The following is a 13,308-nucleotide window of genomic DNA, read 5'->3' as shown; positions in this document are numbered from 1 at the left end:
TCTGCTCACTCTCTCTCTCTCTCTCTCTCTCTCTCTCACAGTATTGTATGAATCAGCACCCCTGCTTTCATTTGCCTGCCAGCTCTCCTACCTCTGCCATAACGCTCCTTTTTCTTCAAATTTCCACTTCCACCTACTGATTCAGCTTTCAGAACTACAAAGTCTTTTGCCTTGGGGCAGTAACTTATGAGAATCTAGGAACTGTGAATAAATCAGATGCATTTATTCAATAAAGACATCTAGACTCAATTTGTAGTTTTTTTTACCCCTGACATAGCCTGAGGGCGAAACGTGACCATGTCGGGTAACTGTTTTAATAAACCACTTCTCCTTTTTTATTCACTCGTTTCTGTGGTTTTTATGTGATCTGCTTTTATCCTGTTGATTTGTTTATTCAATAAAGTAAATTTCAGAAAAGAAAGAGATTTCAGGTGTGTGCTAGTGTGCAGGGGTTATACTTATTGGATATTAAAGCTTTAATGATATTACGCTTTAAGAGGCCTTGACAGCTAGTGCTTTCCACAGTAAAAGGAGCCCTAAGTAAATTAAGTGAGTATTTGCAGAACTAAGCTTAGGCACCCTGCTAGCATTTACACAGGCATGTCTGCATATTATGGCCTAGATTCAGTAAATGGTGCTCAAAATTCATCTCTGAACAGTATTCTATAAAGGGTACTTTGGGATGGGTGGCCTTTATAGAATAACGTATAGCGCCAGGAACTACGCTCATCTTTGGACACAAGGATTTACACCAACTGAAACTAGGAGTAAAAGCCAAAGCATAAGTTAGGAGTGGATCCACATATTCTGTAGTACTACACGCATCTTTAGCGAACGCCCCTGACCTACCCATGCCCCTCCCATGGCCATGCCCCCTTTTGAGTTTGTACATCATAGATGCCATGAAAAGGTGCAAACCATACATATTTCTAGTTTTTATTTTAATATTGCTATTTTGCTTTTCTTGAGCTGGGAGCAGATCTAGAATTGCAAGACAGCATTTGTTCTGGTAACTACTTTTCTAAGGCTGTAGAAATTTGTGGTTTGACATTTGGCCTATGCTAACTTGTGATAAGTTGCTGGTCAGCAACTAAGAGCCAGAGGCTTCTATGACTAAGGACATGTGCAGTATCCAGATAAACAATCAAAAGGAGAAGTGGGCGTGGGTAAAACTATAGCCTTAGCAAGAGGGTGGGGGGCTGTAACAGGATAATTTTACCCATTATCTAATGAAAACTTACATGACAGGCTCTGTCAATATAATGAAGGAATAAATGATAGAATTTGATGGAACATATTGGAACATGATTCATAACAGGAAACATAATATTCTGGAAAGATGCATATTCATTAGGTAGGAAGGATAATTATAATTAAGATAATGAAGAAAGGAAGAAAAAGTATTTAAGAGGAAACAGAACTGAGGATGGAGAGCCTCAGTGTGTCTGCTAGGAGGTGGACATATTGACAGCTCCCAGGGAAAACTCTGTTTTTATTTGCTACATGTTATATACTGTATTGGGAGTTTATTTGTTACTATTTCAATAATTACTGATTGGCTTCTTTGACAATTTAAATAAACATTTATTATATCTAATACTTATTTAGTAGCCAGAGTTTTTCTTGCCTGGAATTCTGCCTGGGGGAGTAAAGATTTACTCGAGGGTCGCCCCCCCCCCCCCCCCTCCAGGAGATCTCCAGAAGGCAACTCCTGTCTCTGAGGCACAGACAGGAATGCAAGTTGCACGCTAGAAGATTTGCATGCGGATCTTTACAGAATAGCGTGTAGCAAGTTGTGCGCACAAATCCAAAATTTTTCCAATTAGCACCAATGATTGTTAGCTCCCAATTATTGGCACTAGGCTCAGCCAATTTAGTTGCACGCCTCTCGGAATTGCACGCAATTTTGCATATGAAAATTTGTGCGTCATTTATAGAATCCGAGGGTATGCACGAAAATGCTAGTATTCTAAACACTTATATGTGTATATGGGGATGCCTAGGTTATGGAATTGCCTTTATGATGCCCAATAATGCATTTTTATGGGATTGTTCTGGGAAGAAGGTGTTGTATGAGTTGAACTATCAGTTCCTCAGGAGTGAGTTCCTAGGGGGGTCTGAAAATTCATTGAGAGAGGCGCAAGAATGAATATTCACCTGAGGTAACAAATAGGACTGTAACAGCCCTGCCCATTGGAGAATCCTGATCTGAGACTGTAGTGATGGGAGTGGAGGAGTAGCCTAATGGTTAGTGCAGTGGGCTTTGATCCTGGTAATCTGGGTTCAATTCCCACTGGAGCTCCTTGTGACCTTGGGAAAGTCACCTCCATTGTCCCAGGTACAAAAACTTATGGGCAGATGATCAAAAGCCCTGCGCTGTTCCAAACAGTGCGGGGCCCCTATAATCAGAAATAATTGCATGCAAATTTAAGCATGCAATTCTCCCTGATCATAGGGTAGAGGTGTGGAAGGATTGTGCCTGAGCAAGCACTCAGGTACAATCCTTCCGCACTTGACAATCTTCTCATACTTGTTTGACAGGAGCTGGAGGTCCATAGGACCACTAGACCTCAACTACCCCTGCTCTGAGCCCAGCGAAACTTATATGAAGCACCGCCCAGCACATCCCAGGAGGGAGGCCACCTCCCTCCTCCAACTGAAGGTAGGGTGTGGGGACAGGCCGCTGGGCCACTAGGAACATCTGAGGGATGCTGGGGGGGGGGGGGGGTTAGGGGGCCTGGAGACCCACCGGATCCCCAGCCCCCCTGAACCTGTGTCGGGGGGGCTGGGGGGGACCAGAGGTCACTGGGGGGGGGGCAGGTCGGGGTTCCTGTGGGGGGACTGCTGCATTGGGGGAATGGGAGCCTGCTAGCATGCAAATGCATGCTGGAAAGGGCTCACCATTCCTCCACAATGGTCTGCAAACCCTAACGCCAGCTCCAAGCTGGTGTAGGGTTTGCAGCGGCCAGTGAGCCAATCTTTGGCGCGCTGGTCGCTGATCATTGGGGAATGAATAGATTTAGCATACATTTGCATGCTACTTGCACTAAGAGCCATGTTTTACATGCATTTGCATGCTAGTTGCATTCAGAGCCCACGAGCACATTATTTCACACACTCAGGGACTCTGATCATGGGGTGGTAGCAAACACAGGCGCTAGTATGGCGCTAATGACCTCTGGTCCCTGCGTTTGCTTCTGATCATCGTCCCATTAGATTGTGAGCCCTCTAGGGACAGAAAAAGTACCTGTATATAACAGCACTGTGTATATCTGGTAGCACTATACACATGATCAGTAGTATTGTGCTCAAGTGGAGTCTATTACCTTGAAAAGGGGGACTTACAATTCTAATACTGAGCATTTTTCTATCTGATTGTTCTGTTTTGCTTTTTCATGAAAACCAAGACTTGAATTTCAAAATCAGTTTATTGTGCCTCTTTTATTAAAGAAGCTGATCCCAGCAAAAACATAGTGCCGGATTATATTTTTGAAGTTTGCTGTGGAATTAGCTTTGCACTGAGGCTTGTGGTTTACATTAATACACCAAGCTTTGTGCTGAGCAACACAGATTATGCAGTGGTTCTCTGCACCAAAGATGCCAGCATAGTGATCAAACATAGCAGTGTATATAAAGATGTCACTACCCTGGCCCGGCTGCTTTTTTTCCTCCAGCAAGCCAGATGTATATGTTCTTCCAGTTTGTGCTTTATAAATCCAGATGTGATCATTCTATTTAAGATGCTGAGAAGCTGAAAAACTGAATACTGGACAATGTTTTCTGCAAAAGGGTTGGTTTTTTTTTTTTTGTTTTTTTTTACAGGCCCATTTGCACACAAATTCCCTGGTGGAAGACAGGCAGTCATCCAAGCTGCTTTGGTATTTACTTTGGAGTGCAAAGGTTTGAGAAGGGCTTAGCCACAGCATATTTCCAGGAAGAAATGCCACAAACACCTTAGCAAATGGCCTGGTACTTTGGGTTGGGTTGGCTACAAGAGAGCATGGGGTCACAATTCAGAGAGATCTAGCCAGATAAATAAGGATGTAACTAGCTAGATCAAAGCCTTTGCAAACTGGCCAGGTTGGGAAGCTAAATTTAGCCCACAATTAGGAAACCTCCAGTCCCTGTTGATCTACTCAGGTTTCAGGATTCCTCTAATCAGTATGCATGACAGAGTTTTGCACACAAGCTGTTTCAATTCTATGCAAATCTATATCATGCATATTCATAAGGGGGGATGTTAAAAAGCAGAGTTGATTGATAACTAAATCAAGGGTAGAAAACCTCTAGTCCCCATGGCCACCAAAATCTAGCTGGCCAAATTCTAGGCTGGCCTGGGAGTGGAGATAGGTTGGGAGGAGAAAGGTAGGTGGCAAGTATTGATTTTTAGTGCTAGCCATTTCACTTGGGTCAGCTAAATCAAGGTGCTGCAATAGGCCTAAATCTGACCAGTCATCATCTCTCCTGACTGTAATTATGATAAAACAGTACTCATGGCTATATCTTCCCCTCCCTCTTTTCACCTCTTCCTTCCAGCCCTTTTTTTTGTTTTTCCCTCGTCTGGGCATGATCCCTTCTCCCTCTTTGTCAGAAAAGGAAATGTGTTGGTCTGGGATCTCCTGCCTCCCTACAGTCCAAACAACGATAAAGGGGGGGGGGGGGGGGGGGGCTGAGATCAAGAAGATACAAGCCATTTTTTGGATAGAAAGGAGAGAGAGAAGGAGGGAAGGAGGCGGAGCAGTGCCAGAACTAGGCAAGTGGATGCAGAACTGCCTGCTCTGATTTCCTTACTCATCTAATCTCCCCCATTTTGCAGCAGGAGGAGAATTGAATTGGATGTCACCCAGGTCCGCTGAGAGACAAAGACAGACATGGGGCAAACAATCCTCCGGGCCTGCGGCGTGTGATCCCCTTCCGGGCCCGCGCACCCCCACCCCACCCCCCTCCGGGCCTGCTTGTCTCATTTCCTGTTCCTCTGTGCTGCACATGTCTTTCTTCCTGCCACATCCCACCTCCCTATGTGAAGTACTTCCTGTCAGGATGCGGCAGAAAGAAGAAGAGCCTGTGGCCGGCAGGGCAGAGTTAACGATAGAGCGATAACTCTGCTCTGCGGTGCACAGGAGCAGGAGAGCCACACCAGTGCCGGGTGGGCCATCCTTGGAGGCTGGGCCCTGGGGAATTTTATCCCCCTGCCTCCCCCCTTCGGTGGCCCTGATGTCATCTTCTGCAACTACAGTTCTAGTCTCATTGTTGCAGGAATGGATGCATGAATTTGTGATACTTCAGGAGTCAGACAACACACATCAGAATGAGAAAGTAATCTTCTTTATTTGCCAGCAAACAAAGCAGGACATCAGCATTAAGTCTCTTCTTCTCTTTGTGTCTTTCTCTCAGCTCTCTGTGTCTTTCTCTCAGCTCTCTGTGTCTTTGTCTCAGCTGCTTCTCTTCTTATGCTGTCTTCTCCTTCTTCTGTCTGTTCCTTCTGTCCTTCTCTTTCTTCTGAGCTCCTTCTGACGTAAACTGCTTCTTCTCCCACTTAAATACTGTTCTATCCCCCTCCTAGCCTTGCCCCCCCTTACTCTCCAATTGGTTAAGGAATTGATTGGCTACCTGGCCTCAACCAATCATTACTTTTGAAATATCAGTTACATAGGTTCCAGACATCCTAAACTGACCTGTGACCTGGGGCCCCTTACACCAGACATTTGGTCTCCAGAACTCTTACATTTCTCATTATGATTGATTTCTCATCTATAGCTTAACCTGGGTTCACTTAGAGGATAATGGATATTCTTACATTTATTATTCTCATATTCCTAGTACTAACTGCTAACTAAACTCTGGTATTCATTAAAGGGGTCAAAGGCCAATCTTACTTAATGGCATTCAGGACCATTTCTACAGTTACCTATAATTAATCAAGACTTTTCCTGACCTTCTTCACCTATTAGCTTATACATTGAACCAGCCAGAACTATGGCTAAGTCAAACCACATGTTGGCCTCTTCACTACAGTCTTTGCTTAGAAACATCAGACAAAGAATTGATACAGAATTTAAAAAGGTTTCCTACATATTAACTACACAGAATACATATTCTAAAATAAGCATCCTTATAACACATATTCTAAATATCAGGAATATCTACATATTAAGCACTTCTAAATAGTATTTCAGCCTATTCTTAAACTACAATATGTCTAACAGTATACAAATGTTGAGCTAGCATTCATTATTCACAAGGGTAAAAGAAATTCCTTTCTCTGACCTTTTTAACCTTTGGCTCAGCCAAGCCAGACATTGAGATAATATAAACCATCTGGCATACCTTCACTTTAGTTGCAAAGTAAAAAGTTAGAATTCTAACTTCAAGCTTTTAATATCATTTCTCAGAGTTAACACTTTCTTTGCCCACTGCCTCATCATGAGCCGTGAAATACCTCAATTCTGACTGTGAAAATGGTCCAGCAGCAGAAGGAAAAGAGAGCCTGGAGGAATGCACAGTGGCTAGGGGGATTCAAGGGAGGGAACCCTGTGACCTCATTCAACGCAGGAGGAGAGAGGCAGAGGAAGGGCCAAGAGAAAGGAGAGGGTTGAAGAATCAAATGAAAGAAGGAGGGGTAAGAAGGGGAAAGAGCCTGGGAGGGACAGGGTGAGAAGTGGAGGAATATCATTTGGAGGGAGGAAAAGGTTGCGAAGAGGGAATATCCTCAGGAATGAGGAAATGAGTTCCTTTGCCTAGAGAGAGAGGGGAGGGGTTGAAAGAGGGGGAAGAGTGTGTGGATGGAAGGGTTGACAAGGGCAACAGAGCCTCTAGAGTGAGAGAGGGGTGAGAAGGAGGCATAGCATCTAAAGGGGAGAATGGGAGTGGCTACAAGGGGTAAATCAAGAGCAATTCTATTAACCTAGGTGCTCACATTTATTCTATATATGGTGCCCAGATTTAGGTGACCAAATTTGGGAGTATGATCCCGAGATGTGCACACAACTTAATTGGATAATGAGCAATAAATGGACACTAACAACCAATTAGACATTGGCACCAATTGAGAACTGCATGCGCATCTGCCTGCTCGCAATTCTGTAATGTCGGGCACTCAAATCCTATAGCGTGCCGCTCAGAACCCGGATGATTGTATTAGCGCGATATCATGTTAATGTAATCATCCAGGTCCTGACTCTTGGCACAGACAGGAGCAGGAGAGGACAGACATGCAGGAAGCGGTTTGCTGGTGCCAGGCCCGGGCCCCCCCTTGAAGGCAAAGACAGAAGGCTAAGGTGCAGGTGGGAGCGGAGGTGCGAGTAGGGGAGTGGTGCGAGTGAGGGGGGACGGACGGCTTGTGGTAGTCCAGTTCTGCCCCAGGCCCAGCTATGTCTCTCTGCAGTCCTGATGTTGATTAATGAGATGGGTCTGTAATTCTCAACCTTGCTGTGGACTCTGTCTGGTTTGAGTATAACTATTATTGTAGATTCAAGAAAGGAACCTTTATTCTGCGAGGATGTTAAAAAAGAATTACATAGTGCAAGCAAAGGTGGTACAAGGAGGTCCGATAAGACTAAATAGAATTCAATGGTAAGGACGTCATTGCCTGGGGCCTTGCCATTGGAGAGGGATTTCATCGAATGAGAGAATTTCATTACAGGACAAACTTTTTCTAATTCTGCATTTTGAGAAGGGAAGACTGTTGGGTGGGTTAGTTGAGATATAAATTGGGAAAGTTTGTTTTCAGAAAAGTCTATTTCTGAGCTATATGAAGTTTGATAATATTCTGTACATTTTTGAGCAATGGCTTTTTCAGCTGTAAATTGTTGGTTGTTGGAATCTGTGATGAGAGTAATTCTAGAGTTGTTCCTAGTTGTTTTTAAGAGTTGTGATAGGAGATGACTTGACTTATTGCTTTCCGCATAACATTTAGATTTATGCGTTGAGATGGAATGAAAAGCTTCACATGAGATTTGACAGTTATATTTATATTTTAGAGTCTGTAGTTTTGAAAATATAGATGATTCCTGAGAGGATATATATTAATTTTCTAAACGTTTAATGCCTGATTCCAAATGTAGCATTTCTTTTTTAGTTTTTTTATTGATTCCTGCAGTGTAGTTAATTATTACATCTCTGATGGTTGCTTTGTATGCATCCTACCAGGTGCTAGTAGAGTAATCTGCCATGGAATTGTGAGTAAAATATTCCTCTATTTTTGCTCTTTGTAATGCAACAAATTGTTCACCCCCCAATAAGGATGACGTAAATCTCCAGTTTCTTTGTGGAGGAGGTACAGTTATACTATTGAAAGAAATGGAGACAGCTGAGTGATCAAAAATGGTCTGGCTAAGAATATCAGAGTGAGTTATTAGAGGCATAAGTTGTTTAGAGATTAGAAAAAAGTCAATCCTAGACTAGCTTTTGTGTGGAGGAGAAAAGAAGGTGTAATCCCTTTCTGTTGGTTTGAGTAGTCTCCAAGGGTCTATAAGGCCTAGAGGTTTTTTTTAGAATTGTAATGGTGGAACTTGCTTTGGTGGGTCAATAGGGGGTGTTAGATTTCCTATTATAGGATCCTGGATTTAATTAAAATCACTCCCTAAAATTACAGCTGTAGAGCATAGGGAAGTTATTGCAGCTGTTGCATCATGAAAAAATTGAGGATCATCTGAGTTGGGAGCGTAAATATTGAAGATGTTGATGGGTTGATTATTAATAAGTAAGGAAGTCCTACCCATCTTCCACAGTTGTCTGATATCTGTTGTGTTGTGTTATAGTGTATTGTATAGATTTATGGATAAGTATGGATACTCCATTTTTTTCTAGAAAAAAGATGAGAAGGCTAAAGGGGTATAACTGGTGTCCTTAAGTCATATCAGAAGCCAATAGGTGGATCTCCTGTAAAAATGCTAAATCATCATTTAAATGTTTAAGATAAAGGAGGAATTTTTTCCTCTTTATTGGGTTATTTAGCCCATTGATATTTAGAGAAATTACCCGTATGAAGGTTTATGTAATACCAGTCTGAGTGTGATATAGTGGTTGTTAAGGAACACCTCAATAGCAGAATCGTGGATACCTGTGTGAAATTGAAGTAAAAACTCTTGTGTGTGTTTGGATGGTGATGTGAAGTAAAAACCATGTGAAGTAAGAAAAACAGTGTAGACTAGCCAAAAGGTAGCTTACTTTATTCCAGTAGAAGTAAGCTCTGGCTTTGAATAAACCGTGTGGGTGTACAGTGAGAGGAAAAAAACTAGTGCCACAAATCATAGCTAGGAAACTATTGCAAATCCTAGGATTAGAATGGAAGCTGAGTAGGCAGCATTCATGAGAAGGCATAACAATAAGAACTCTGAAATTCGTTGCCAGAGAATGTGGTAAAGGCAGTTAGCTTAGTGGGGTTTAAAAAAGGTTTGGACAGCTTCTAAAGGAAAAGTCCATAGACCATTATTAAAATGGACTTTGGGAAAATCCACTGCTTAAAATGTATTGTACTGTTTTGGGATCTTGCCAGGTACTTGTGACCTGGATTGGCCACTGTTGGAAACAGGCTGCTGAGCTTGATGGACCTTTGGTCTGTCCCAGTATGGCAATACTTATGTACTTATGTACAATCCAGGTATAGCATCAAATAGAGTATCATAGTAGAATTAGTATTAATAAAGTTATCAACAACTTCACAACTTGAAACAGATACACATCTTTTAAAGTGACAGCCAACATGTGAGTAACATCTATCAGTAGGAGACTCTCCCAATTCAATAGCATCCCTGACTCTCGAATGATGGCATCAAGCCAGCCCACTAAAAAAAAATAGTACTACAGCAGTGACTCCAACACAGGACCCAGAGACTGTGAATTGACAGAAGAGGCTCTACACGCACATCAGATATAAACATATGGATATTTCAAGCATGCCAGTGCGATATAAACTATATTGAGTAGTACAGAGTTATGGTTATCAAATTGTAGAGATGGTAAGACTGAATGTGCTAGCAGTCTTGTAGCAGAGCAAGCATGCAGTTAATCAGACATAGAAGACCGAATAGGGATGTAAGAGGAATGTAAAATCGTGGGGTTGTGTCTCGCATCAGAGGGGAGGCTATCCATAAGCGAGCAGGAGCATGCAAAGCGGAATCAGAAGGGCATCCTCATTATAGAGAGTGATAAAACTGAGAATAAAATAAGTTGGCGATCCAGAAAAAATATATATCTACAGTTGGTATGAGGATAGGGTCAGAGGGAAGTGTAAGATGGGGTACTGAGGCTTAAGAGCGTGCTCTGCATGTCGAGAGGGAGACCATCATCACATACCGTACAGTGAGCTGCATGGTTGGAGAAAACCATTTGTTTTGGAGAAAAGGGTAGAGAGTACTGCTGCATCAAGTTTTGGAGTCAGGATAGGAGCCTTACCCATTTTGTGCAGTAAAGAAGATCCTCAGAGGTCCAGAAGGAAACAGACAATAAAGGGAGAAAATGAAATTAGTTATAGAGGAGAGGAATTGTGGGTGCAAATCAGAATGATTCTAAGTATTTGAGGAGAGTTTCCATATCTTCAAAGAAAGATGTATTGTTATGGACGATGATGCGCATATTCGCCAGATACAGCAATCCATACTGGGCTCCCAGGGATTTCAACCAGTCACGAAGAGCCAGGAATCATTTTCTTTTCTGAACAGTGTCTCTGCTCAGGTCCGAGAAGATCATAATCTTCACACCCTCTAACGTAAAGTGGCAATTTATTTTCGCTTTTTGTAAAATATGTAATGTCTGTTGATAAGTGGAGGAGTTTTACGGTGAAAGGCCTGGGGAATTTTTGGTTCTGTGAGCATGAGGAAGGCACACGGTGGGCATACTCTGTTTTCAATGGGTGCTCAAACTTGACATCTAACAGTTTAAGCAGTAAAGATTCTAGAAATTTTATAAGGTCTGTTTCCTCGAGGCCCTCACGAATGCCCAGAATGCGTAGGTTGCACCTCCTACAGTGATTATTAAGATCCTTTAAGTGTTTCCGCACATTGTTCAGTTCTTTGTTTTTCTGCTGTAAAGCCTTGATGGCCTCCGAGTGGGCAGTACACGTGGACTCCAGCGTTATTGTGCGAACCTGCATCTATGAGAGTTGAGAATTTAATTCACATATATCATCTTTGAGTTCTCTGAGCGTGCGTTGGTTGTCTTGCATGATTCCTTTTAAATAGATGATTTCATCCATAATCGATTGCATTATGGTTTGTAGAGAGGGATCAGCGCTTTTCTCTGGTGGCAAGGCTTCAGAGGACTTCTCATTTATAGGCCTCTTTGAAGCAGGTAAATTTGAAATAACTGGCTCAGTTTTCTGATTTATTGAAGCCATGGGGTCTAATAAGTAATTGTATGACTTGATAAGCAGCAGGTATGGTTTTTGTCCCAGGATGTGCAGGGATTAGTCACAGGATTCTCAGGAATTATAAGTTCAGGCAGCCATCTTCTCTGGGCTTGCTAGCGCCCCCCTCCAATTGTTCTTATTTTTACTTTAGCTTTTTGATTACCTATATATTGATTTTTTTTTCATCTGTTTTTGAAATGGATTGTAATTTTTAAATTCAAGTATTGTTCTGCTCCCCATTTGCATGGAGGCAGATGATAGGATATATAATAAGAATACAAATCTCTGTAATCCTGTAGTTCTCTGTAATAGACTCTTTCAGAGCACATGTCCAGTTTCCTGTGTCTTATGGGACTTGTTCTATTGGCTAGCCTTATTCTCTGTGCATGCTGGGCTAGCTGCTCCCCCCTTTCTCCATCGGGTCTGAAGAGTTAGTCTGCAGCATATTTCCTCCATGAAATGAAACTGTCTATGCTGTACTTTGCTGTGATGCTATCAAGATTTTACCAGTGTAAAAGTATAAACAATATCTCTATTCAGTGTGTTTCTGCAATTTCTCCCATCGTCTTTTGTATGGAGAGAGCTGGTGGAGAACAGACTCCCAGTTTGCAAGGAAAAAACTCTTGTCCAGCACATCTGAATTGTAAGTTATTCTCTTTGTTTGATTACTGCATTAAAGATTTTGGTTCAAGAGTTCTGAGTCTTCTCATAGTGATGTTCTATACTCTGGTTTAAACTGCATACCAATCACACCCAGTGAGAGGACAGAACAAGTATATACTAGAGAAATACAAAAATAATTCTATAAATAAATATTTTTTTTAAAAACATTTGTCTACATTAGTACTTTTAATTTGTGGTCTCATATTCTATGCGTGAAGAGGGTCTCTCTGCGTTTTGCTTATGTGACCAAGGCCAGGTGTTTGGTGGGGATGGATGTCAGCATGCATTGGTCAGAGTTGTGGCCCCACGTGGAAAGATGTTTGTTGACCCTCCTTCAGCCCTTTGGACCCAAAGCAGCCCTGACTTAAAAATTAGTAAAGACCTCTGATCTAGAGGAGAATGAGCCTTATAATACTTGGAGCTAGTTCAAGCGGCCAGGCGTGATTTTTTTCCTTCATTACTTCATTGTTTGATCAGTCACCACTCCTGTGGTCCAAAATGAACCCTCATTGTCGTTGCATGTACTGACAATGCAAAGCTCTGGCGACGAGGTTGCAAAAAGATAAACAGGAAGTTAATGGCTTGGGTTATGCACCTAGGAAGCCTGCAAATCGCACATCCTAGGTGGATGATTGTTGTGAAAGGTTGTACTGGAAGGATGGTATGAATTTGTCCAATATTGAAACTGATTTGTTTAATAATGATTTGCAGGAAATGCTGGAAAGGCACATATGACAACTTTATAAACCATATCTGGCCAGAGCTTAGTAGGGGTTTTTCTCTTTACCTGGGACGCGTTATAAGGAAATACTCAAAATAGGTGGTGAGAATACCCAAGATAGGGGTATTGTTATAGTGATACAATCTTGGTTTGTGGTGGTGTGATGGAAAATATTTAAAAATTGCTTTTCAGTTTTGCTTTAATCGATAATACATTTTTTAAATCCCCTGTCTTTGACCCAAAAGTGACTTTCCTGGCATATCTCAAAGAACAGGCTGGAAGGAATGAGATAAGGCACCTCTCTAAGAACAATGTATGTCCCTGAAGCTAGCTTGGACAGAAGGGAGGTGCAGGAGATAAGGCACCTCTTAAGAACAATGTATGTCCCTGAAGCCAGCTTGTGCAGAAGGGGGGCGGGTACTCTTGAGGTTTGGTAAATAATTCACCTGGCCAGTGGTTTGTTTTCTTGAACCGAGAGAGTATGACGGCATCCCCATGCACATTTCTGGATAAGTTTTAGCTTAAAAAGGGGGCTTTTTGCAGCAGAGCCTTGGGGCTCATTCTGTGGGTGGACGCA

Source organism: Microcaecilia unicolor, chromosome 7, assembly GCF_901765095.1.
Source record: "Microcaecilia unicolor chromosome 7, aMicUni1.1, whole genome shotgun sequence".
NCBI lineage: Eukaryota > Metazoa > Chordata > Amphibia > Gymnophiona > Siphonopidae > Microcaecilia > Microcaecilia unicolor.
This window is presented reverse-complemented; position numbering follows the sequence as displayed.